The following is a 25037-nucleotide window of genomic DNA, read 5'->3' on the forward strand; positions in this document are numbered from 1 at the left end:
ATTAGTGGCCCCAGCACTCAAAGAGCCAAGCAGGGAGGTGGAAGAGTGAAGGAGTACGACCCATTTCCTTCTCTGGGTAGGGGCAATGGTTGCAGATCCTCATGGTCCTCACTGAAATGATGAAACCACCTCCTCTTGTATTTCAGGATTGGTGTGTGGTGGGGGAACTAAATACTGGCAATGTCCATTGCAAAAGTGAGGGATGACCAGTGCAGACAAACCATTGTAAGTCCCCTTCCCCAAAGTGAACATTTTCATAGAAGTAGGACTGTAAAGAAAAACTAAAGAAAAAAAATTGTGAAACCACCCTTCATGGTTACCTTAATTATGGTCCCTCTTGGCTGGCTCTCACTCTCAGTAAGGAGCATATGGGCCAACTGGCCATGGGGGGGGGTTATGGTTATGATCTACAGGCATCAAAGGCAAAAAATGTGAAAAAAAGACAGTGTTACATAGTGTATGGGTTTCAGACATAGCATTTGTTTATGATAAAAGTATGATAAAGTTTGTTTTATAGCTTGGAATAACAGTTCAATCCTGTTCATGTTGCTAAAACAGTATGTGTTGCTGCTTCTAGAGAGTCTGAAGCACATATTAAAGTTTTTGAACCATTAAATTTGTGTGGCTTTGGTCAAGATGCAGCAATTAAATTAATTCAGTTTCTTGTAATTCTTGAAAAAATGATGACTTTGTTTAGAATTTTAGGAATCTTTTTAATTTTCTGGGGTGGCAAAAGCCAGGGTACCGTTTGGCTAGGCTTATATAGGCCCTAGGGCCAATAGCCTAGTACCTACCTATGAACCTATGAACTACTGGAATTGCAGTTATTTACTTTGGTACTGTGTTGCTTCTATTTTATTTTTTCTCCCTCTCTTTAAACACATACCTCTCAGCCTCCTAGAATAAGAAATATGGACAAAGCCACTAGCCAAACATAATGTGGGGATAAAGCCACAAAAATAGGGACAATTTTTAGATATTGCTCTTAAAAACTTAGACATTTGCTAGAATAATAGGTTTTGGGTTACCATACATTATCTGAAGGATATGATGTCTGAAACTCAAATTTCTTCTGTCATTATCTTATTATTTCATTCCTTTATGATTTGCCAGAAAACTGCATATTTTATGAGGAAAAGACCGAAAAATATGAGGCAAAAATGTGGGCATTCTGTAAAATTCTTGGCAGTTGACAGTTATGACAATGGAGAAGGAGAGTGTGTGTGTGTGTGTGTGTGTGTGTGTGTGTGTGTGTGTGTGTGTGTGTGTGTGTGTGTGTGTGTGTGTGTGTGTGTGCAACATAGCTCTCAATCTCCTAGCACAAGAAGTTTCTACATAGCCTTAATTAATGGGGGACAAAGGCCCAAAAAAGGAACCAATTTTAAATATTGCTCTTATAAACCTGGAAAGTTGCTAAAACAAGATTTGTGTTAGCGTCCATTTTCTGAAGGATATAAAGCTTGAAACTCAGCCTTCAGTGGTTTTCCAGAAAACCATAGATTTTTTTGAAGAAAAGACCAAAAATATGAGACAAAAATCTGTACACTTGAGAGGTATGTGTATGTAAGCATCTGACAATGTCTTGGTTCAAGAATCGGGGATGAAGGCAAAAAAAAAAACTGGGGCAAAATTCCCAAATCAGACAGTCAGGCCTCTACACCCCTGGAAGGGTATTATTTCCACAATAACACACACCTTGGAGGGCATTATTGAGGTTAGGGAATGGGCTGTCTGCAAAACTGTTGTGTTTTAGTTACTTTTTTTATTACTATTATTTTTTTATATACTTTTTTATGTAAAATAGTTCCTCTACCTAATGTTTCAAACTTGCTGCAGTATATGCTGATGGTATTTGACGAAGCATTGTTCATCCAAAATATAACACTTAAAAAAATATCCAGGTATTTACTTTTTATTTTTTGGTCCCTTACTTCTAGCCGCAGTGGTACAGTGGTAGCATTGTTGCCTCACAGCAAGAGGTTTTCCTGTTTGATTCTCAGCTGGAGTGCCTTCTGTGTGGAGTCTGCATGTTCTCCGTGGTTGAGTGGCCTCCAGAAGACATGTGTGAATGGGTGTGCCTTTGCTAAAGGTTGGGTATCGGGCTGGCAACTTGGCACCATAAAAATCTACTGCCAATCATTAGCGGACCGGAGTTCTGCTGTGGCGACCCCTAACCGGGAAAAGACAAACAAACTTCTAAATCGTTTGGTTTGTTGCAAGTTATTGGAGACCGAAGTTACTAAACAATGGCATACATTTGCATTTCAGACTATTACTTTATTCTGAAAATTCATGCTAACACAAGTTCTTTTATTTAACTAAGTCTGTAATTTTATAAGAGCTATAATTAAAGTCTGCTCCTATTTCTGAGCCTTTGTTAGGTCCTTATTTTCGGCTTTATCCACATTTCTTCAGCTGAAAGGTCCAGAGGTATGCAAACCTCTTTACTAGTGCTACTGCCAGTAGTCCTCTCACACACTCTCACATCTCTGTTTCAGAAAATGCATGCTAACTCAGATCTTAATATTCAAGTAAAATATGTACCCCCTTTATTTTAGCTTTATTCCGATATCTTGAGCTAAGAGTCAAGGGAGTATACCTCTCAACTGTCCATTTTTTTGTAGAATGCCCAGATTTTTGGCTCATATGTTTGGTCCCATCCTTATAAAATGTGTAATTTTCTAGCAAATCACTGGGGACTGAAGTCATTAAATAATGGCAGACGTTGTTTCAGACTCGAAATCCTTCACAAAATACATGTTAATTGAAACCTTGTTATTCTAGCAACTTTTTAAGTTTATACGAGCAATATTTAAAATCTTTCCATATTTTTGGTCCTTTGCCCTACCTTGTTTGTGGCTCTATCCAGATTTCTTGTGCTGAGAGGTTGAGATGTATGGAAGAGGTACAGAAACCTCTTAAATGACGCTGCTGCCAGGGATCTCTGTCACTCTTCACTCTCTCTCTCACACACACACACACACACACACACACACACACACACACACACACACACACACACACACACACACACACACTATTTTTGGTTTCTTTATTTTTTTACACTCTCTAAACAGCAAAACTGCTACTTAGCAAGTGTAAGATAACGGCTCAATCAATTTCTCACCCTCATACATGCATACACTCTCACACACAGACATAAACACACACACAAATACACACACACACACACACACACACACACACACACACACACACACACACACATTTTTTTTTTTCTTATTTTACAGTCACTAAATAGCAAAACCACTGCTTAATGAGGGTAAAATAATGGCAGAAGTTATTTTTTTTTTCAGTCCGAGCTCCACGCTGGCTTGATATGCTGCAGTGAAGTGGCGGACTCATTTTGAAGTGGGCATTACTTGAAGATTATCACCCTGCTGGAGAACATTTGTTCTCCAATCAGGATGTGATCAACAGGTTGCTCATTCTCTAAATATTGTTATATACTTTGAAATTTAATAAAATAACACATTTTGCTTTAGCATGCATTTTATGAAGTCTAAAACTGAAACTGTTAATGATTACTCAGGGACTGCAGTACTCAATATATGAAAAATGGCTGAAAAACAGACAGCAATATGAGAAAAATCAGGGACATTCAGCAAAGTCAAGGATAGATGAGATCATCATATGTCTATTTTTTTTAATTCCTCCAAATCTTTTCAGTTTCTAATACCATGCCGGGTATGGACCCTATTCCCAAGTCAAAGTACGATTAAAGTTCATGAAATTAGTATTGTTTCAATCTTTGATGCCAGCCAAAAGTGCTTTTTGCAGCATCCACAATGTGCCCAGTAATGACTCCTTCTGCAGTTCTTATGGGGTTACATGGACTGGTAACATATCTAAATATGATTGTAGATTATTTTTTATAAGACTCATTGCTCCTACTACTATTGTAACTGTCTGGGTATCTTTCCTCCACATTGCTCTCGTTTCTGCCTGCAGATACTGATATGTTATGACGTTGTGTCTCTCTGTACACAAGACACTGTAGTTGCTGGGTGTGGCAATTTCAATGAGCAATGCTACTTTTGCCTTCTTTTCATGGACCACTATATCCGGTTTTCTCACATCTGTCTTTTGAACTGTTGGTAATGGGTGATCTCATGTGATGTAGACTTCATCATTTTCTGTGATGCTTTGTAGCTCATGTTTCCAGTATTTTTCAGCCACTTCAATGCCATAATGTCTGCACAATCCCCAGTGCAACAGTCTTGCCACATTATTATGCCTTTCACTATACAACCAGTAGTATGTCACAACCAGAAATGAGGTGTCCGACTGTTTCCAATTTGGTTTTACAAAACCTGCATTAGTCTGTTTCTCCTACATGTTCAATGGACTTTGTAAACCAACGTGTACATAGCCCACAAGCTTGGGCTGCCAGTATTAACCTTTCATCTCTTGGTTTGAATTTGCCTCTCCTTAACAATTCCTGCATTCGTTCCTGATCAACATGCGGTTATTCCAGAAGCTTTTTATACCTGCAACCATATTTATGCATTTTCCACATTTCTTGCCTTCTCATCTGGTCCTTCATCTTATATTCTTTCTTTTGTGTTTTGGCACATTCAGTTGCTGCCTGATTTTTATCTACTTGTGGTTTGATTTTCATTCCTGCTTGACGCTGATATGCTTCTCCTAGATTAAGCAGAGAAGTCATCTTAGATTTATTCTCCTCGTGTTTCAAAACTTTCACTACATTTAGGTCTTGTGAGGTCAACAGATATGTGTGGAGTCCCACGATTGCAGATCTATACATGTTATCAGTTTCAAGGAGGCCCATCCCTCCTTTGGAATGGGGAATATATCATCTTGGTATGCACTGATTTTTATAAATCATTTGGTAAACATGAAGCATCCTTCTTTTTTCATGTCTAATCTAGCCAACATGTTTTGGGGCAAGTCAATTACTCCAAAACTGTAAGTTAGGACAGGAAGAGCAAATTGGTTTATAGCTTGTATTTTGTTCCTAGATGTGAATGCTGTTTTCAGGATTAATTTAAGTCTTCTAAAGTATTCCTTACTAAGTTTTATTCGCATTTGTTTTTGTTTTATTGTTGATCCTTCATCAATCACAAATTGATACACTCCCTGTGGCTCAAGTTCTTATATATTACATTCTTGTCAAAACTGATGTTTTCCTGGTACTGCAGTTTTCCTGCTTTAAAGGTTGCTTTTGCACATTTATCAAGACCAAATGACATTCCTATATCATCTGAAAATGTTTTGACAACTTGCAATTGCGCTTTTAGTTCCCCATCTGATGAGCTATACAGTTTTAAATCATCGACAAAGAGGAGATGAGAAGTTTTTGCACTTTGTTGTTTTCTTGGAGCCAAATTATAGCCATGGCTAAGCTGTTAAGTAGACAGCTTAATGGGTTAAGGGGAAAACAGAATAGCAGCTGTGACAGAGAGTCACCCTGGAATATCCCCCTTTGATTTTTTTTTATTCCTGGGATACTAATTTGTCCTTTATCATGGCTTAATTGCAAAGTGGTCAGCCACTATTTCATGGTCACTGTAATGTATTCAATCAGTGTAGGGTGTATTGTATACATTTTTAAACACTCTTTTATCCATGAATGTGGGATACTATCAAATGCTTTTTTGTAGTCAATCCATGCCATATTTAGATTCTTCCCCTTTTTGCAGCTCTGCACTATGATTTTATTTAACAACAAATGATCCTTTGCTCCATATGACTTTCTTTTATTGCCCTTTTGTTCTACTGCCATAATTGAGTTTTCTTCTAAATGACTATAAACTCTGTCGGCGTCAGTTCCCATGTATAGTTTGTACATCGTCACAAGGCAAGTTATTGGTCTATAATTTTTAGGGTAGCTTGCAGGTTTACTCTTAAATAGGAGCATTGTTTTATTCCTGTTGTTAGCCAGGTTGGTATCTGTTCAGGGTGTGCATATAAATAGTTCTTACTCACTGCTAAATCTCCGTGCAAAGATGTTAATACTTTTAGCCAAACGTTAGGTACTGCATCTGGGACAGGGGTTTTCCAATTAGAGGTTTTACTTAACTCTGTTTCAATGTCTCTGGCTGTTACTTCATCCTATTTCATATACTGTACCTTTAAACTTCTTATTCTTTCTTTTATTCTTTACGTTCCACAGGATCTTCATAGATATTTTTCCAAAACGTATCCATTTCTTCTTTTTTGGTGGTCTTTCAATTCCTTTTACCTTGTTTCCCAATTCTCTATAAAACTTTTTTGGGTCATCAATAAATGGCATATTTTGTACTTTTCCTTTATATTTTTCTGCATATCTTCTAAGTTTGTCCACCTACTCTGAGATTTTTAGTTTATTTGCGACATTGCATGATAGATCCTGATCTGTTCTAATACTGCACATTGCTTTTATCACGACTATCTTTCTTAGTATTTTTGTTGATCTGTTCCCTCTTCTATGTTCCTCTAACAGTGCCACTTCTTATATTAATTGCTTTATAGTTTTCTCTATTCGATACTTCCATAATGGTATTCAATTTCTCCCCTTCCTTTCCATCACTAACCTGTGTTCTTGTGGTAGAACATTATCAGTTATTAATTTAGTTGCACAGTAACACATCCTGTTTACTTCTGTTATATCGCATGGCTCTCTATTGGCAGTCCTATTTATTGTGTTCATATGTTTTATCAAACTTCTGACTTTTTGAGTTTTATTGACTTCTACAGTCTACTTCTTTCATTGATCTTAATATGTATATCTATGTCTATTAAGTCAAGCAACTCTTCTTTTAGCTCATTTTCTTCCATACTGAGGGCACATCCCTTGTTTTCCGTTTCCTGCGGACGTTGTATAGAAAGTTCTGTAGCATCTTCCTGTGGCACATTCTCTTCAGTTTCATCCTGTGTCATTTGTTTCTCTGTCACATGGGAACTCACTGGCCTATCACTCCTCAACATTGACCGCATCAGAGTTTCCATAGATTCCTGTTCCTTCCCTTACTGTCCAGTTTCACGTGAACATTTATACTGGTTTCTTGTGGAAGGCTCCAAAATATTTTCATATGGCATCTGCCCAATTGCTTCCCATTCCACTGGTTTCTCCTTAATTTGGAAATCCATTGCTCTATCCTGTTGTGGTGCTTTCTGAATTAGATTTTCTACACTGAATCCTTCACTTCACAGGTACTCCATAACCTCAGTTTCTATTTCTTTAACTTCTCATTACTAATCTCCTTTTCTGCTTTTCCTCGTTGTCTTTTTATTTTTTATATTGTAAAATTGTCCATGTTCAGGTTCATTTGCCTGTGTTTCTCTTCAAATATCTTTGGTGCTGCTCTTTTTGCATTGGTTAGTTTTGCTTTCTCCTTTGCCCAAATATTACACCATATTAACTCTCTTTTTCTTTCCCATGTCCATATTTCTTCTTAAGATGTCTCAAGATCCTCTTGCTTCTCCTTACTTTGGGGACTCACACCATCATGCTGTAATGTAACCTGTGTTAGACCTTCTACATCAAATCCTTCACTTCACAGGCACTCCATAACTTCAACTTCTATGTTTTAACTTCTACTTTACTAATCTTCTTTTCTACATTCCCTCTTTGTGATATTATTTTTTATTTTCAAATTTTCCATATCTAGATGCCTTTGCCTGTATTTCTCATTGAATATTGTTAGGGCTGCCTTCTTTATATTGATTCATTTGCCTTTCTCCTTTGCATAAATATCGCCCCACATCAAATCTTTCTTTCTTTCCCATGTCAATATTTATTTTTTATACTTTTCAAATATCTCTAGGTTTTGTTGTTTATATTTTCGCACTTCCTCAGATGCTTCTTTTCCAAACAGATCAAAGTTTCTTGATCTATATACTGTTTTTCACAACTCTGTTGTATTAATGAATGCTAATTTTTATTTGAAGCTTCTGACAGTTTTTCTTGTGTGTGTGTGTGTGTGTGTGTGTGTGTGTGTGTGTGTGTGTGTGTGTGTGTGTGTGTGTGTGTGTGTGTGTGTGTGTGTATGCGCGCTCAAGCGTATGTGTTTTCTATAAGAGTGAGCCACTGTCTTTTTGCTTCTACATCTGTGTATGTATATAAGTAAAGGTTTCTGTCTGCAAGACAGTGTGTATATTATTAAATATTTACATATGGTATATTTAAGCAATAACCAATGATGTTGGTGTGGTATATTAAGATTTAGCAATGGTTGGTGTGGTTTAATCATGAAGGTGAAGCCCAAGTGATTAAATAAAGCCAACCATGGGTAAATCTTAATATACCACACCACAGAGTTGGTTATTGCTATTATACAATGACATTATTTAAGAAAGAAAATACTTACTTTTCTTAAATAATGTCTTTGTATAACAGCACCATGCTGTCCTTCTGTGGCTGGCAATATCCTGTTGCCTTTTTTGATGTACTGTGCATGCATATGGGACTTCCTTTCCCACACATACCCAGTACATCAGTGCTTTGGAAAAGAAGCAATGGAAAAAAGAAAGTCTCCATTGCTCCGGTTTTGTTTTCTTTTTCTTTTTTTTTTTTTTTAAATTAAAAAAAAAAATTTTCGGACAGTTTAGGGGTAGGAGAGAGACAGAATGCAGGAAATACAAAGAAAATCAGATATGTGTCTTTAGTTTTAAATAACGTACCTGATTTTCATAGTATTTCCTCCATCCTGTCTTTCTCGTATGTCCAGAGTCTGGATTACAGTTTTTTTTTTTTTTTTTGTTAAAAAAAAGAAATAAAACTTACAGAATATAACAATGGAAAAAAAGTCCGGGCAACCGGACCTTTTTCTGTTGGTATATTCTTTGATTTACAATGGGCACACTGGTTGAGCTGGCCAATCAGTGTGCTCATTTTAGAATATTAATGGCCAGTCATTTTATAATTTGGTTTAAAGGCCATGGCCATGGACAAGGTACACTTTTCGCACAATGCAAAAATAGGGTGTTCCACATTTTGACTGTTTGCCACACATTGCTGTGGTCTGTGTTCCACATTGTCTTCTTAGAAGGTTGAAACCTATGAGATCAGTGCTCTACCCCAGTAAACAAATATATATAAACAAATAAACAAACACATAAATAAACAACTTGAGTATTACATGAATTTCTAGAAGCCATATAATCCATACAGGGAAAGAATATGAGGCTGATGGATGGAATCTAGAGGAAATCTGCCAAAAGATCCCATAATGGAAGGAAAGGATTATGATGAAGAGGTAGAGGAGCTATGAGGACATGATATTGGTACAAAAACTCATATCAGGGAAATATAAAGGCGTCATTATGAACAGAAAAGACAGAAGAAATAAGGAGAAAGAGAGGTTATAAGCAGCAGATTGTAGGGACTAACTACTCTCTAGATCTCCCAAAGTATTTTTTTACAGAGAAGCTATTGTCGCAGTTATATTGCTACCTTCTAGGGTGGTAGGAGCTACAGACTACCAGAATGGAAGGTGGAGAGGAAAATACACAAAGGTATTCAAGGGAGTATGGGACAAATGTTAAAAGGTTAAGGGGATGATAGGGACGGAGGAGAAGTAGAATGCTGAATGCACTTCAAAAGGCAGACTAGACAGGCTTATTGTCTTCTGCCATTTAGAAAAAGTGATGTAATCTAATTATGACGTTTTTGGTTATAGGAAGAACATTCTTGAATAATGTTGTAGATTTAATTAACTTGCAGAATCACATTTGTTAACCAAGTTCACTTGAAGATGCAAATGAGGCTGGTGACTTCATTAAGGCCATTGTAACATAATGTTTTGGCAAGTATTTCAGCTCATTGGTAATGTTTAAATTGTCAACATTTGTAGCATATTGTATATCAAAGACAATATAAAATTAAAATTTATCAAGAAATACACTGCTAGAACTTCAACAAATGTACGCTATACTTACATCTTTTGGAGACCTAGAGCTTGCTTCTCGGAAGGTGGGCTTACATCGAAAATTGATCTGTAATAGAAGAGCAACTCTGACATAAATTTTTTATATAAGCAATGGACACATTTGTTTCAGGCAGGTAAACAACTGGCTAGCCAATTATTACAGTGAAATGCTATTGCAAACTTTCCTATTCCATTCTTGAATGAGAGTTTTTCTACAGGCAATATTTCTTTATTTAAAGCAGGAGAGCAGCATTGTATATGCTGTACAATCTAACAGCAGGGACAGTCAGTGAATATAAATTTTCACCTATTCATTCTAGTACAGAAGGAAGTTTATGTAATCAAAATAGTGATGTCCACATATCGCCTTAGATTTATCAGATATCTGTATCAATCATTGTGTGCGCGTGTGTGTGTGTGTGTGTGTGTGTGTGTGTGTGTGTGTGTGTGTGTGTGTGTGTGTGTGTACATGTATGTTTGTATTTGTATGTGTAAAAGATACAATCCAGTTGCTCGCTACATACTAGTCTGAAGAGAATGAATAATATCTTAGTAGAGATCCAGCAAGATGACCAACCAAGCACTTTTTCGTTTTTTATGGGGAAAACATTTTGAATACTCACAAGCACAGAATCATATTCATTAGCAGAAAATAATGTAAGTACATTCATGTGATAGTTTTCACCTTTTAAACACCCGAGTGCACATTCAGCTCCATCACACCCCATAACAAATGCCTTGCAGCATGATATATGAAAACCTTACACAAAGTTCTTATTCAGTGTTCTAACGATGTTCTCCAATCTGTTCTGATTATGTTGTTTCACTGATTTATATGCATCCTACAGTACTGTTCCTACCTCCTCATCACTAGCCACTCCCTGTTTCAAAAGGCCAGCCCCTATCATGGAACCCTCCAGTTTCTCAGTTAGTAATATCTTTGTCTTGCTAAAATGTTTTCATTCTTTATAGTTCCACATACCATCCCCAAAATTCTTGTAAATATATATATATATATATATATATATATATATATATATATATACACACACACATAAAATTAAAAGAGCTTTACAAACTGAAAAAAATATTCACATATGTTGATTAATTTAGCATGCTGTGTGCAACAATATGCAGAAGTAGTTACTATCAGATCTATCAGTTGAATGATGACTGAGCAGCATGAGAAATGAGGTACAGTGGTTAAGCAAGGAGTCAGCCCTTTTTACCAACATAGGCAGCCATCAAACTGAACATTAATAAATAATGCCTAACAGCAGGTACATATTTTTACATTAATCTAGTCAATGATTTGTAGTGAAAGTGAAAGGACAACCAGCTGTCCTGTTATGACCACAAGGGGGTGTAAGTGGAGACCTCCGTTGTGCCATCACTGTTGTTAAACAAGCCTTCATAAATCCTCTGTGTTTAGACCTATTGTCCCAGAAATATGCCTATCTTCTAGGGAGCCGGGGGGCTACAGTTTGCTTCAAAGAACATAACTTCACTCCTTAATAAAAAAAAGAATAAGAGAAACAGGTAAGCATGGATTAAATGTAGGTAATAGTGTCAATGTCAGAGACACCACACACTCATTTTTGCTGCTGGAAGATCAGAAGATTAGTTCTATCCCCAAATTGGGCACTTATACTCATTTTCAGTACTAACATCATAGTTGCCTCCCCATATACATAGAGTTGTGGTCATATTTCTCCTATCAGTGTATGTATATGTGATTAAAAAGGTGACATAAAATTAGCAGGTTCTATCTTACCAACAAAATTAAATAAATACTTAACATACTAAAATGAATTTTATATTTGTACCAATATTTTGGCCATATTGTAATATTTCCTTTACCTTTACCACTATTATCTCATAAAATAAAGTAAAAAAAAATGTTAATTCAGTCTGAAGACTGATTTCACATGTACTGTATGTAAAATATCACATTTGTTGAAAGATACCAAAACCTGTACTCAGTAAGATTGTATTAGAACCTTAGCAGCAAAATACTTTTAAAATGCTGTCTTAGCATCATGAAACTGTTCAGAACTCACACATAGGTTGTACAGTTCAATATTCTGTCTATGCATTTTCACCAGTCTGCTTTGTAACACAACCCTGTATGTGCCTGATTACCTGGGTTTATGTCAGATGATCGAGTTTTCAGAATCTCGAAATTCATTCGGTGGAGACCATATGATCACATTTCTGAAAATTCGACCATAAAAAAAAAAAAAATCTACTTTTTACATTTTTGCGGGGGTGGGCAATCCCACCTGCCCCCCCCCGAACCCCTGCAAATTATATATACCAACTCCTGCACTACCGTGAGGAAAAGGGTACATTTCCTGATACACATTGTACCTCTGTCTCCATTCAAAACCTTTGAGCTTTCAAAAACTCGATCATATGGTCTCAACCATACGAAGTTGGAGTTTCTGAAAACTTGAGCAAATGGTAGGGACCCCATTATTTACATCTGGCCACTATGCATTTCATAAGTCTCTGTTTTGCTAATCAATAGCTGGACAGTTAACAGCAGTAAAGGACCAGAATAAGAAGTGGTATGTAAAGAGAGAGGCTGGTTCTCCTGGTGAGGACAGTGTTCTTCTCACTTTCCATCCAAGTGACTAGAATCCCTGTTTCAATAAACTCCAAGATTGATCCACTTCAAAGAAAAGGGGAAATCTAGCTTAAATGTTTTCATTGTCACCTGTCTTGTTTCAGATTACTATATTATTCAGATATCTTGTTGATGAACAGATATTTGACACTATCATTTATATTCACTTGTGACATGAAACACCATTTTAGTCATTAGTTTTATAGAGGACTTCCCTTAATCAGAATTGTTTTATGAGCCACTATTGCTTAAGATGAAAAATACAAAGGATTAAATTAGTAGTATTGCATAGGAAATGAGATATTGAATTCCAATCAAATAATTCATCTAAATGGAATCCAAGTACACCCTAAGTACATTTACTGATCTGTATATCCAGGCTGTCATGTGCTGGGAAAGTACACTCTAAGTTTTGAAGCACTTTATACTCTAATTCACTTTTAAGCAATCACATTATGAATAAGAATATTGTGGTTCTGTTAAAGGAGTCAGACCACTGGCAACTGGTACACAGAAAGGACGTCCCACTATTTCCAGGACTGCAGCCTGGGTTTAATTTTCATCCCATATGCTCAAGTGCCTATGGGGGAGGAGAAATAAGAGATTATAGGCCTGCTCTGTTTTTGCTAGAGAAGGGATGAGGGTTTGTTCACTTCCTAGCTGCCTCTAGTGAGGACTAAGGGAATATCACAGTTGGTGAAAGCAGTATCCCTGAAACCATTTTCAGTAATATGCATCAGCCTTGTATTTGACAGTAAGGTGAAATGAAGGGTTCATTTCTGTATTTTGAATAATGTCTCCAGAACTGTATAGAATATTCTAGGGACGGTCTTACCAACTATTTTCTGGGAAAGATAACAATTTATTGCTGTCTTGTGCTGGTACCACTCCCTATGAATTCAAGCATCCCAGTAACCTTCATCCACAAATACTTCTAAAAATGTCATTTTCTGTTATGTGTTAATATTTATTAACAGTGTTTCACTCTCTAAATATATACTGCTTTCCCAGGATTTTTTGCTTTTCATTTACACTGTTCTGTGTTTCTTTGTTTGGAGTACAAGCTGTGGCATACAATAGCCAGTTATTTTGCTAGTCTTTCCAAATTCATTTTAATCTTTCCAAATTTTTCATCCTTTCTATACTTTTTGTGCATTAGTCACATTGCATGTCTTTGAAATCTTCTTTATCATCTCCAAATTCACTTAAATGGGTATTAGAAATGTCAGCCCCAGCACTGACAGCTGTAGTATCCCCAAGTAATAATCTGTTCAACTGCATTAGCTTTGTTTGCTGTTAGTTTCTGGGTCACTGAAACTAAGTCATAGTTTAGCCATCCCTTAGGACCTACCACAAATCTTATCTGTTTAATAGGTTTCATAGAGTACTGTACATCATACCTCCCTGATGCCTTCTTAGTGAAACACTATGTACAAAATGAAATATGAAATTATTGCAACACAAATCCATAACAGAAAGAATAAAATGTCTTCAGAAGTTTACCAAAGTGACATTTTTACAAGACCTAAACTGCATGCTTTATCTCACCATTTATATGAGCTAATAATGGAGAAATTACCCCAAAATTCCAAACTATTTCTTCAATTATATTAAAAAAATTCCATTGTTTACTTGAGGTTAGCAAGTACATGTAAATATAAGAATTAAAAACGTATTCAATTGCAGTTCAGAATTAGAACAGCAGATGGCACCAATCACTCAATAAAGATGGCAACGCTGTTCATACATCTGACTAAAAACTAAAGACTCCTATGCTAACAGAGAAATCATCAACAGTTCTCAGAAAAAAAAATATTTTCATGATTTTCAGTGCTATTGTAAATGTTATTATCTTTTAGGAAATATATTTAATAATTTTTCTTCTGCTTCAGCTTCATTCTTCAACTTTCCTTTGAAGAAAATATGGGTGTCATTCATAATCATCCTGTGAATTCTACTGAAAAAATAAGTATTTTATAACCTTCCTCTTGTGAATTCTACTTAAAAAAGTATTTTTTATAACATTATTTGCACTATTAAACAGTGTTTTGCCACCTACTTTAAACTGCTTTTCTTGTTTGTTTATGTGTTTTCTGCACTTCCTATTTACAGTACTAGAACAATTTATAGCATAGGCTAGATTCAGACATGCTGAATCTAGACTGTTTGCCATTTTCTGAACAGTAAAGCCAGCCATCTTACATTGAGGGCCCTCCTGCATTCTTATGGCAGAAAAGTGCAGTTAAGGACCCATCTGAGTTGGGGATTGTTGGAACAAGGCTCAGTCTTGGGCTTTCCTGTTGGTTGGATTGTTTGAAAACTGTTTTACTTAGCTGATATTCAAACACAGTTTGTGCAACAGGAGTTAGCACTGCCATGTATAGATGCAAATGCTTTAAAAGTCAAACTTTCCCTAGATAACTGCTAGGGAACCCTCCTAAGCTTCCCTGCTTCTTGGCGTGCAACGCAGTTGCCCACTGCTGCCCAGAGAACAACCCAGATGCACTTTTTGAGGTGCTGACACAGGTTTCTACCCCTAAACCTCCCACAGATTAGCTGATTTTACTAGTTCTACAACAGAACCTAGTCCATCTACTCCACTCTCTACCACTTATTATAGAATGCACCTGGCATAATGGAAGGTCAGTTTCCCACCATTTTTCCAGCCTGCCTGATTGACATGAGCATTCTGAGGCAATATAGCAATTGCCTCATGTATACAGAAAACCTAATACTCCTAAAACATACCAATACAATCTATGAGAGATGTATCTATACTATAAATCCTGAATCAATGCTCTCTCTCTCTCTCTCTCTCTCTCTCTCTCTCTCTCTCGTGTAACAACAAACCAAATACCAAGCAAGTTGTCAGCACCCACAATGCACCTCCCACACATACCAAGCACACAACACATAAACCCATATACGTGAAGGTGCTCACTAGAAATATACCAAAAGAGCAAAGACCTCCCACGTGCAAACCTTCTGCACACAATACAGTCCCAACAGCACCCACTACACATAATAACACATGCATCAGTGTCTCACCCAATAAGCTCCTATGGCAAAACATATCTAAACCAAATGTCTTGGCCATAGCTGACTCCACAGTGAGACACACAGATGTCCCCCTCACTAGGCTGGACAAGGAGAAGGTCACAGTCAGATGCCTGTCTGGTGCAGGATCCACCAAATCATGCACACACTCAAGTCTCTCAACAAAAAGTACATTTATGACTTGTGTTGTAGTACATGCTGGAGTGAATGACTTGAGACAAACCTCATTGGACTATATGAAGAGAAACATGATGGAGCTTTCAGATTATGTATCCCAGGCAGGTATGTCCCTAGCCCTAAACAGTATTCTTCCCTCACCCAGGATGATGCCACAATACAAACATAAAATGATTGACTTCAACAATTGGCTTAGCTTCTGGTGTCAGTCTAGGGGGATCCAGTATCTGACAGCCTAGGATGATATGGTCAACAAACCATGCTGCTTTGCCAAAGATGGTCTTCACCTGTCATTTCTAGGCTTCAGGTTGCTGGCAAAGGTACATGCCTCTCCCATAGCGGCTTTTTTAGGCATTGTCATAAGAACAAAATTCCCGCTGTAAAAATATCCTTCAGAAACAAACTCAGGGTTATGCTGCTTAATGCTAGGAGTCTAAATCAGAAACTGCACTCAGCTGAAATACTTTTCACCCTGGAAGATTCTGATGTCTATGCAGTCACAGAGACATGGTTCCAGGTCTCAGATAATACCTTGGCCATGCAGGGCTACAATGCCTTCAACACATTCAGATCACACAACGAATGTGAAAAAATCAAGGAGGATTATCCATCTTCATTAAAGACATATACACCTCTAGACTGGTTAAATAGTACAACTCCCTAGAGTCACTCCAGATCCAACTAACTGTAGGAAAGAGCCCCCATCCATGTCATACTTAGCTATAGGACCCCACCATGAACCACAAAAACTACACAGCCTACCTGGACCTACTAGAGTCACTCTCAGTAGAGCCAACTACACTGGTCTTGGGTGACTTTAATTATCCTACTATGGATTGGGTAACGTATATGAGCAGAAACGCCCTCGCCCAAAGGTTCCTGGGTTTGTTAACATGGATGCTCTGGAGAAGATAGTCAGCACCCCCATAAGGGGCTCTAACATCCTTAACATAGTGCTCACTAACATGTGGATTGCTGCACCACCCCATGTGTGGGGCCTTCCCTATTAAAGTTTGATCATAAATAAGTCTCATTCGAAGTAATAATCATACCAGACCCACCCTCTCTAACAAAAAGTTTAAAAACTTTCTCCAAAGCAAACTATAGTCTACTGAGCAATGGCAACAATAGTTTCAGACCCCCTGCCAACAATGACAGCAATGACCCCTATACTGAGGTGTACACAAATGTCTTGTATCAATACCCATATAAATGTATAGACTCAGTCATACTGGAATGGATCCAATCAAGATTCTCACAAAAAAAATAAGCCACACTGGTGGACATCTAGCATAAATAGGTTGTACAATAAGAGAAAGACACTGCTAACAAAATACAAGAGGGAACAGTCCCAGCAAAGGAAGAACTCCCTGCATAAACAAGCAGATTAGACATCTTGTAAAGTCTTCTAAAGCTAATTACAAAACTAAATTAGCATTCCCAGCTAAGGCAAAGCACAAAGCATTCTTTAGCCACATCTGAAATCTAAAAAGGAAGGTCCAGCTTTGTGCCGAACTAGCTGTGGATGGTACCAGTTATAATGAACCTGAGGACATTGCCAACCTGCTAGTAGACAGGGTTAGTGAAAACTTCATCTGCCTGTCCCCACCAGTCATACCTCATAACATACCTGTCACCAGTCCTCTGCCTTGTATCTCCAGAGAGCAGGTCATAGCCACACTCTCCAAGGCCAAAAACACATCATCTATGGGACTAGACAACATCCCAGGATACTTATTAAATGGTTTAAAACAGGAGTTAGTGAAACCACTGAGCATGATCTTCAGTCTCAGTCTAACACTGGCTTTGCCCCAGCTGAGTGAAAACCAGTAACTGTAATCCCCTTGCATAAAAGAGGTCCCTCAACCAGTCTGGGAACTATAGACTCATAAGCCTAACCAAACTTATCTGCAAGGTCATGGAGAGAATCATCATGAATCTTATCAACAAGGATATAGGTGACCTTCAGATTCTTGACCTGACCCAGTTTGGCTTTGTAAAGGGCAGATCTTGCCTGCTAAGCCTAGTGCACTTCAGGAATGTCACCAAGGCCCTGGATGTAGGCAAAACAGTTCACACTGCCTATCTCAACCTAGCCAAGGCCTCTGACACAATCCCTCACTCTGGCCTCATTGAGAAACTCACCCAGCTGGGGATTAAAACTATAGACCAATAACTTGCCTTCCAATGAAAACTATATGCCAGAATTGATGCCAACAGAGTTTATAGTCATTTAGAAAAAAATTCAATTGTGGCAGTAGAACAAAAGGGTAATAAAAGAAAGTCATGTGGAACAAAGGATCATTTCTTGCCAAATAAAGTCATAATGGAGAAGTGTAAAAAGGGGAAGAATCTAAGCATGGCATGGATTGACTACTAAAAAGCATTTGATAGTATCCCACATGCATGAATAAAAGAGTGTTTAAAATGTATGACACACCCTACACTGATTGATTACATTACAGCGACCATGGAACAGTGGCAGATGACTTTGCAGTTAAGCCATTGTGAAGACTGGGTAGAGATGGGTGAAGAAATTTGAAGACTGGTAGAGATGGTTGAAGGCTGCCAGCCTAGTCAAATATAATTTGGTACATAATTCTATTATTTGTAAATACTGTGAATGTTGAACTTAAAACAATGTGGCAACATTCCCATCTGCTGTAAAGAAATGTAAGTCAAGCATTTCACATCTGTTCTTTGAAATTAAAATTATTTCATCGCTGCTTTCATGTTTTACAATTTGGCTCCGGTCCAGCTAGAAGAAGGCTTCCTGACTATTATTTTAAGGGTAAAGTTAATGACCAGAATTTACATGTGGGATGTCCTTTATTGCTCTAAGTGTAAAAGAATGTTAATGCAGTTTCTGTGTGGCCTAGAAACCAGGAAGGTGTAAAAGATGATGTAATGTTTAGCAGAACTGCAGTTTCAATTTAAACAGTGAGAACCAGAGATTATTAAGCATTTTTGTCTTGATATCCAACCTACAGCACTGCCTGCTCTCTTAAGTAAGTTATCTTAGAAGTGTGTTTTCTTGTAGCAATAGTTAGGAAATTAGAAACGTTTAGACTAAGTGTTTTTCTGTTATGTCAGAACTGTACTACTGAATTATTTTAAGTTTCTGTGTGATATCTGAACTCTTGAATAGCACTGTGGTGTAGTAGTATTGTCTTGTGTTTTTAGTATTTATTATTAAATATCTTTAAACCCTTTTCAACTCTGGCTGGTTTATGTAGAGATAATTAATCTCTAGAGTACATTGCATGCTTATAAGTGATCCTGTAATAAGCCCTTTCAATATGCCTTAAGACTGTTTAGTCACACTTACTATTGGATAATAATATTGCACAGTAATAATTGGACACCATTTTAAGGGCCTTTGGGTAGCTGATAATTATTAGGTGGTAGTGGCAGTAATTACTGCCGTATAGTCTTGGTATAGGGGCACAGCTGGAGAATCTGTATCAGCCTTTCCCAGGAGTGTCTGTGAAGTTGTATAAATACTTATCTCAAAGTGTGTGTGTGTGCGTGTGTGTGTGTGTGTGTGTGTGTGTGTGTGTGTGTGTGTGTGTGTGTGTGTGTGTGTGCGTGTGTGTCTGTGTGTGTGTGTGTCAACTACTTGGGCAGGGAGATGAAGCACTGGTTGGACAGAGAGGGTACTGGAGATTTCAGCTTGCCACCTAGGCTGAGATCTGGACCCTATAGCTGTGCCAGTGGGGAGTCTTACTGGGGACCTGGAGGGCAAGGGAGTGACCATCCTCAGACTGACTGTGATCTCTGTGTACTCTTAAGGGAAATTGCACTTTATTGGGTTTATCTGCTATCCTTTCCTCCCATATGAGATGCCCTCTCCGGTGTTACTGGTGAGGATTGAGGCCCTTGATTGCTGGGCCAGGGCACAGGCGTCACATGTGTTTGGCAGTGGTGGGATATCCACATCACATATTAATTAGTTGGCAAATACTAAATGGCTGGTAGTGGTGTGGGTAGAGTGAATCCTGTAGCTTATGTACAGTGATCTTTGAAGGTGTTTTGTACTCTAAATCAGCCATGCAGTGAATACGCAGAGTTCAGATCACAATTGTTTTATTTCTTTTGTTAGCTTAGTTAGTCAGGGTTAGCAGTCAGCATGTCAGCAGAGGAGTATGGAAAGCTGACAAGGAGCCAACTGGTGGAGATGTGCCAGGGTAGGGGACTGGTGCATGGAAACCAGACTAAGGCAGACCTGATTGCAGCCTTGGTTACAGCTGCATCAGAAAACAGTATCCAGGAGGACAAGCAGACTGGCGGTGGAGATACAATATCCTCGGAGAATGGACAGCTCAACCTTTCTATGAAGGACAATCAGACTGGCAGTGGAGATACATTATCCTTGGAGAATGGACAGCTTAACCTTTCTGCAGTGGAATTAAAAATCCAGCTGGAGCTAAAGAGACTTGAGTTGGAGACCAGGTGTTTGGAGATAGAGGCTGAGGATAAACACCATCAGAGGAGACATGAGAGGGAAATGCTGACTCTATGCCAGAGTCATGGAGGTAATGGGGAAGGGAGTAACTGGACCCTGGAAGCACAACAGGTCGGTAAATTTCTTCTGCAATTTAAAGAGGGGAATAATTTTGATAGTTTCATTCATATGTTTGAGAGGGTATGCAAATAGTATAGTGCTGACCAAAGGCTCTGGGTACAGTTCCTGACCCCCATGCTCCATGGTAAAGCTGTAAATGCATTGGCTAAAATGTCTGACATTCCATGTTTTGATTATACTGTTGTAAAAAGTCACTTGTTAAAATGTTTTAAGCTAACACCTGAAATGTATAGGAAAAAGTTTTGTGAGCATAGATGCAAGGCAGATAAAAGTGAGTGTGAATATGTTGCTGAACTGAGCACTTATTTTCATAGCTGGGTGAATGGATGTCAGGTCACCACTTTTGAAGGGCTGGCAGACCTTTTGGTGAGGGAACAAGCCCTTAGCACTTTGCCTGAGAAAATGAGGATCTGGTTAGCTGATAGACAATGTGCTACTTCAGATGAGTTGGGGAAGAAGGGAGACCTATACCTGGCAAGCAGGGCAGTCCTGCACAGGAAGTGGACCCCAGTACTGCTCATGGGTCTAAATGAACCCATGGTGGGCAGCACAGACTGCCCCAACAGATTCTGCCAGTAGCAGGGGAAGCCACTAGTCCAGGTACACATCCAGGAGCTAGGGTTAAATATTTTGAATGCAACCAGTGTGACCATGTGGCATACAGGTGTCCACAGAGGCAAGGTGGAGAACCAAAGGTGAGGGAGCCAGTAACTGGGAAAAACAATGCCAATAGTAGGTTGTCTTGAGACAAAAGGGGTACTAAACTACCATCCTGCAGATGTCCTGAGAGGGAAGGATTTGGATGAGACAGTACCATGAGCTTATGCAGTTACATGCGGTCAGGCTAGGAGACAAACATGTGGGTTTGGTAACCTGGGAGAGATCCAGACAGACTGCATACTTGCAGCTATGACTGGTGAGGTGGTTACTTCAGGGAGGGAGCTACTCTGTAGCAGTGAGACTGAAGGTGAGCCACAGCTGCATGTGGATACTGATGTTCCCTTGGACAGGATAACTGCAAATGTAGAGGTGAGTAGTAGTACCCAGTATAACAGTGAAGCACCACTGTCAGAGAATGACAGACTTCCTATGGAAGGGGAGCTGGGAAGGGTTACAATGAGAGAGTTGAGACAGGCTCAGCTCTCAGACCCTACATTGCAAGGCCTGAGGCAGGTAGCTAGGGAGGCACCTGATTCTCAAGGGAAGGGGGGATCTGTATACTGGGATAAAGGGTTATTATACAGAGAGTGGACCCCTGAGGGAGGGCTAGAAGGTGAGAGAGTACAGCAGTTGGTAGTGCCTAGAGCCATCTGGTGCTTCTAGCCATAGCCCATGATATTCCCTTTGCAGGTCATATGGGCATAAAACATACAAAGAGATGTATTATGCAAAACTTCTCTTGGCCTGGAATTTCCAGAGATGTAACAGGGTACTGCAGGACCTGTGAGCAGTGCCAAAAGGTAGGCAAGGCAGGAGACAAGGTGAGAGCTCCTTTGATGCCTTTGCCTGTGATTGAGGAGCTATATCAGAGGGTAGCTATGGATATTCTGGGTCCTCTGAGTTCTCCAAGTTCCACAGGGAAAAAGTATATCCTAGTGGTAGTGGATTATGCTGCACGATACTCTGAGGAAGTGGCTTTTTCCTCCATTGAGGCAAAAAAGGTGGCAAATGCTTTGTTAGAGATTTTCAGCAGGGTAGGTTTCCCAAAATAAATACTATCTAATAGAGGTGCTGATTTCATGCCAGACCTGCTGGCTTGTCTGTGGAAGTCCTTTGGGGTGAAGCACATGAAGACCACCCCCTAGCATCCCCAGGTTAATGGTCTTGTTGAGAGGTTAAACTCTAAAATCAAGTCTATGCTACGGACATTTGCAAATCAGTTTAAGAGGGAGTGGGACAAATATTTGCCACATCTGTTGTTTGCTTACAGAGAGGTTCCCCAGGAATCCACAGGTTTTTCACCCTTTGAGTTGCTGTATGGGCATGGGGTAAGGGGACCTCTAGATTTGATTCGAGATGAGTGGGAAGGTGAGCGTGAATCTCACAAGGAGTCTGTTGTGGCATATGTCCTAAACCTCAGGACAAGGCTCAGGGAACTCATGGGCTTCGCCAGGAGAACCTGGCAGAAGCCCAGCAACAGAAGAAGATGTGGTATGACAGGAATGCTCGAGCTAGAGAGTATGCTGTGGGGCAGCAGGTAATGGTTATCATTCCTGTCAGACACAACAAGCTGCAAGCAGCTTGGGAGGGGCCCTACCAGGTGGTAAGAAAGGTAAGTGATGTTAACTACATGGTGGAACTGCCAGGCAGAAGGCCGGGGCACAAATTGTACCACTTTAACATGATGAAACCTTACCATGATAGGGAGGCCCTTGTGCTGAACATTTGCAGTGGATTGCAGGTGGAGTCTGAGGGAGATCTGGGGACTGATTTCCTCAGTGAGGCACGGGCTGACACCTCAGTGGAAGGGGTATCAATGTCCCAGCAGCTATCTCCTACCCAGGTTCGAGAAATTCAAGCAGTGTTGCAGGAATTTGGGGACATGTTCACTGGGAAACCAGGGTGAATCCACCTGGAGCAGCACCAGGTGGATACAGGACCCCAAAGGCCTATTAGGCAGGCCCCATATAGGGTGCTTGAGAGTGTCAGACAGATTCTGAGGGAGAAGGTACAGGAGATGTTGGAACTAGGGGTGATTAAAGAGTCCAAATGTTCCTGGGCCTCCGCTGTGGTGCTGGTGCCAAAGAAGGATGGCAGCACCAGGTTCTGTGTGGATTACAGGAAATTAAATAGTCACCCACAGTCAGATGCTTACCCCATGCCTAGGACAGATGAGGCCCTAGAGTAGCTGGGTGGGGGCTAAGTATCTTACAACTACTGATCTTACCAAGGGTTACTGGCAGGTGCCCTTGACATCCAGTGCTAGAGAGGAGTCAGCCTTTGTGAGTCCTTTTGGCTTGTATGAGTTCACAAAGATGCCCTTTGCCCCAGCAACTTTCCAGAGGCTGGTAGATAATATCATAGCAGGAGGGTTTGCCCTTGCTAACCTAGATGATATTGCCATCTACAGCCATTCCTGGCCAGAGCACCTTCAGCATGTCACAGAGGTGCTGGGCAGACTACAGAGGGCAGGGCTGACCATTAAGCCGAGCAAATTTCAGGTGGGTATGGCAGAGGTCTCCTACCTAGGACACAGAGTGGGGAGTGGTAAGATAAGGCCAGAACCTGACAAAGTGGATGCCATTCAGGCATGGCATGTGCCTGTTACCAAAAAGCAGGTGAGGGCATTCTTAGGGACAGCAGGGTACTACAGAAGGTTCATCCCCAATTATAGTACCATAGTTGCTCCTCTCACAGACCTGACAAGAAAGAACAGGCCAGATAAGGTAGTCTGGACCCCAGCATGTGAGCAGACATTCCAGAAGCTTAAAGAAGCTTTGGGAAGGACTCCTGTGTTAGCCAGTCCAGATTACAGCAAATAATTTGTTGTGCAAATGGATGCTTTGAACCATGGGGTGGGGACTGTACTTAGCCATATTTCTTCAGAAGGAGAAGAGCACCCAGTGGTTTATCTCAGTCATAGGCTCCAACCCAGGGAGGAATGCTATGCAGCTGTAGAAAAGGAATGCCTAACCATAGTGTGGGCACTGCAGAAACTTCAGCCTTATCTGTATGGAATAAAATTCACTATAATGACAGATCACAGCTACCTAATACGGTTAAAAAGAGCCAGCCAGCAAAATGCCAAGTTGCTAAGATGGAGCCTGGGGTTGCAAGCATATATGTCAGTGCAGCACCACAGTGGGATTCGCAATGCCAATGCAGATGGGCTCTCAAGACAGGGAATGGGGTGAGGTACACTCAGATAGACCTAACCCTCTCAAGTAGCGTGTCTCAAGGGTCACTTGAAAAACTAGCTTGAGTTCTCCGGGGGGGGGGGGTGAAGATTGGGTAGAGATTGGTGAAGAAATGTGACGACTGGTAGAGATGGGTGAAGGCTGCCAGCCTAGTCAAATAGAATTTGGTACATAATTCTATTTGTAAATACTGTGAATGTTGAAATTACAACAATGTGGCAACATTGCCATCTGCTGTAAAGAAAAGCAAGTCAAGCAATTCACATCTGTTCTTTGAAATTAAAATTATTTCATCACTGCCTTTGATGTTTTACAATTCGGCTCCAGTCCAGCTAGATGAAGGCACCCTGCCTATTGTTTTAAGGCTAACGTTAATGACCAGAATTTACATATGGAATGTCCTTTATTGCTCTAAGTGTAAAAGAATGCAAATGCAGTTTCTGTGTGGCATGAGAACCAGGAAGGTGTAAAAGATGATGTAATGTTTAGCAGAACTGCAGTTTCTATTTAAACAGTGAGAACCAGAGATCATTAAGCATTTTTGTCTTGATATCCAACCTACAGCACTGCCTGCTCTCTTAAGTAAGTTATCTTAGAAATGTGTTTTCTTGTGCAATAGCTAGGAAATTAGAAAAGTTTAGACTAAGGTTTTTTCTGATATGTCAGAACTGTACTACTGAATTATTTTAAGTTTCTGTGTGATCTCTGAACTCTTGAATAGCACTGTGGTGTAGTAGTATTGTCTTATGTTTTTAGTATTTATTATTAAATATTTTTAAACCCTTTTCAACTGTGGCTGGTTTATGTAGAGATAATTACACTATACGGTACATTGCATG

The 25037-nt window shown here is 39.4% G+C and overlaps 1 protein-coding gene across 1 annotated transcript in view; it reads right to left on the minus strand.

The window, feature by feature from the left end:
• Nucleotides 1–25037, minus strand: part of DGKI (diacylglycerol kinase iota) — a 5490864-nt gene that overhangs the window by 5059920 nt on the left and 405907 nt on the right. The window contains exon 4 of the mRNA XM_044088223.1: nucleotides 9904–9960. The gene's annotated coding sequence lies outside the window, so the exon portion shown is untranslated. The remainder of the gene's footprint in view (nucleotides 1–9903; nucleotides 9961–25037) is intronic.

This window comes from Protopterus annectens, chromosome 11.part0, assembly GCF_019279795.1.
Source record: "Protopterus annectens isolate FY-2018-M chromosome 11.part0, PAN1.0, whole genome shotgun sequence".
Classification (NCBI taxonomy): Eukaryota; Metazoa; Chordata; order Ceratodontiformes; family Protopteridae; genus Protopterus; species Protopterus annectens.